This window comes from Pelophylax lessonae (assembly GCF_965119305.1).
Source record: "Pelophylax lessonae genome assembly, chromosome: 8".
NCBI classification, from domain to species: Eukaryota; Metazoa; Chordata; class Amphibia; order Anura; family Ranidae; genus Pelophylax; species Pelophylax lessonae.
In genome coordinates this window covers 259,933,074-259,936,312 of record NC_138775.1, presented here as the reverse complement: position 1 = coordinate 259,936,312, position 3,239 = coordinate 259,933,074, and the positions used below count along the sequence as shown (strand labels likewise).

Genomic DNA, 3,239 nt, shown 5'->3' with positions numbered 1-3,239 from the left:
CACGATTTTTTAGCTTGGAATAAAGATCACGATTCTCTCACGATTCTCTGTGTAACAAAAAAAAAAAAAATTGGGATAACTTTACTGTTACGTTTTTTTTTTTTTTTTTATTCATTAAAGTCTAATCATTGCGTTTGAAAGACTGCTGCGCAAATACAGTGTGACATAAAATATTACAACAATCGCCATTTTATTCTGTAGGGTCTCTGCTAAAAAAATATATAAAATGTTTGGGGGTTCTAAGTACTTTTCTAGCAAAAAAAAAACTGATTTTAACTTGCAAACAGCAAGTGTCAGAAAAAGATCCAGTCTTTAAGAGGTTAAACTTCCTTTCTCCCTGGCAGAGGGAAGGAAAAGATACAAATGTAATCATTTTTGTTTATAGTTAGGAGACTTAATGCTGAAAGGTGTTAGCTGAGTGAGTGAATGAGTCATCCAGCTCACTGAAATGTATCAATTCACAAGTCAGGCAGACTTGACAGAGAAACTCGGTATTTTAAAAATGCCACAATAACAATACCGTGGCTATGCAATACCGCGATATATCGAATTACCGAAAACCGGCATATGTCTAGTCACCGCCACATCCACCACCACCTCAACCTCCCTCCTACTCCATATGGGCCTCGTCCTTCAGAGATGAAGAAGAACATTGTTTTATTTTTCTGTTTTTTTTTGTTGTTTTAAGTTATTTCCCTATCCACATTTGTTTGCAGAGCACTTGCCATGCTCTTAATTACGTTTTGCTGCCATTTGCAGCACTCTAGCCCTTTCCTTTGGTGTTTTAGAGCCATTTTAGTGCCTTAAAGTTCGGGTCCCCATTGACTTCAATGGGGTTCGGTGTCCGGGAAAAGTTCGGTAAAAGTCCGGGACACGGACCCGGACTTTTTTTTAAAGTTCGGCCGAACCCGTCGAACACGGACATCTAGGTGTTCGCTCAACCCTATTCCTGATCTTCCCTACCATCCAGTATGCTAGGAGTCTGCCTTGAAGCCCCCGCCCCGTACATTGGAGCTTGTGTGGGCTTTTAAGATAGAGCTGGTAGCCCTGGGGGTTAGGTGAAGAAGAGCAGGAGTCCTTGAAACGTGTCCTGCGATCCCAACTTTCACAGAGGATCACCTTCCACTGAGTGCTGTCCATTGGAGTGAGAAAGCGGAGCGAGAGCGGAGACATCAAGCACTCTGTGCAGCTCTTAGTATAACTCCTAATATGGGCATTCCAGTAAGTTCAGTGTAAGAGACTGACTGTCTATCGCTAAACAATGTTGATTTTGTCTGGGTAAGTAAATTGTAATATTCTTGTCTGAGGTGGCTCACCTGTTGTCTGCTAAGGGATGTATTAACACTCCGAGTGATGTGTATTGGGTTAAAATAACATGCAGCGCTTTTGATATTAAAATCCACAAAAAATCAATTGGGGAGTAAAAGTTCATATGAAGTCCACACACATATGAATGAATGGGGAATCCCATTAACAGACAGAATAAAAGTTGTAAGTTGTGAATCCAGAAGCCAACACCAGCAAACACCAGGTGTCCAAGGCTCTTACCGGATCTGACAGACCCCCATTACAGAGATCAGTCAAGCGTGCCCAATAAACAATCACTCATGTGGAGCCGATCCCAGATCCAAAAATCTTCCAAATCAGGCAGCCCAGTCTCAGTGAATGACAGACCTCAAATCAGAGATATAAAGGGAGACTCCTCAAGGTATAATACATCAGACTAAGGTTTTATTGAAAGTAAAATTGGCCACTTACACATTATCCAATAAAACACAGCATGGAACGATATGTATGCAGATCAGTAGCTCTTGACTCCAAAAAGATAGCCGCCGGATCCTCCTCAGCAACAAACATGTGTATTGGGGGCTCGTTATGTAACCATTGTGTGATGTTGGGGGCTGGATTTGGGTCATTATCCTGTGATGACTGTAATAATCTCATGTGCATATAAAGGGCCTTTCAATAAACTGTCTGATTCCTGCTTGACCCTCAATACAGAGCCTCGTCTCGTAGTTGTGGGGGGGGGGGTTATTCGTATGGGTTTCTTGTTCGTCGGAGTGGAGTGTCCGGTAGCTGCCTTTGTGTTCAGGAATGAAATGTCCTAAACGACTGTAACTCCTTTCATACCCGGGTTGTCGTTACAACTGTACCCAAATACAATGTATGTCATTGTATTTGGGTACATTGTATTTTTACTCACAAATAGAGCTTTCTTTTGTTGGTACTTGATCACCACTTTCTTTTTATTTTTTGTGCTATAAACAAAAAAAACACTTTTTTTTTTACTTTCTGTTATAAAATCTATCAAATAAAATAAATTTAAAAATCAAATTTCTTCATAAATTTAGGCCAATATGTGTTCTGCTACATATCCCAAAGCATATATTGATTGGTTTGCGCAAAATTTAGAGCATCTACAAACTATGAAATATTTTTTTAATTTTATTTTTTACTAGTAATGGTGGCGATCAGCGACTTATAGTGGGACTGCGATATTGCGGTGGGCATTCTGACACTAACTGACACTTTTTAGGGACCAGTGACACTAATACAGTGATCAGTGCTAAAAATATGCACCGTCACTGTATTATTGACACTGGCTAGGAAGGGGTTAATGTCAGGAGCAATTACAGGGTTAACTGTGTGCCTTGCCAGTGTTTTTCTATACCCTGCGAGGTGCTTTCACTAGGAGAAGAGATGGAATTTATTTCCTGCTTTGCAGAGACACAAGTTCCCTCCCTTCCCTCCCGTCAGAAGGGCAATCTGCCTATGTAAACAACCTGATCTCTGCCTAACAATCGGTGGGTCCCGGAAGACATTGGGTACCGTGCATTCGCCAATCATCGCTGGCAGCCTGCATGAGCGCCCCCTACCTGGAATTGTCAGGTCATCTATATATACGCGATCTGCTGCACAGGTGCCGCTATGTAGCAGTAAAACTGCTATAGGTCACTGCCGGAAGTTAGGGGCATCCTGTACCATCCTCATGGTGGCTAGAAAGAGCTGACTCCCTGCATGGAGAGGTCCCTCCACTAGAACAGAGGCACTCCGGCTTCACGCAGGATCCAGATGGTTTCTTCAGGTGACCTCTACACCCCATCGCTGTCTGCCCCCGTCTAGTTTAATGCAGTGATTCTTTTAGGAAAAATGGTGAAGTATTTTCTAGGCTTGAATGAGCTGAAGTGCTCCTGGGACCAAGTAGTCATTGCTTTTTGGCAGCGCTACCCAAACCCATA

The 3,239-nt window shown here is 42.2% G+C and overlaps 1 pseudogene across 1 annotated transcript in view; it reads left to right on the top strand.

The window, feature by feature from the left end:
* Positions 1 to 3,150: 3,150 nt before the first annotated feature.
* LOC309562330 (PRELI domain-containing protein 1, mitochondrial-like) overlaps positions 3,151 to 3,239 on the top strand; it is an 810-nt pseudogene continuing 721 nt past the window's right edge. The window contains exon 1 of the transcript in view: positions 3,151 to 3,239. This exon is cut by the window's right edge and continues 3 nt beyond it. The product of the transcript in view is annotated as a PRELI domain-containing protein 1, mitochondrial-like (transcript).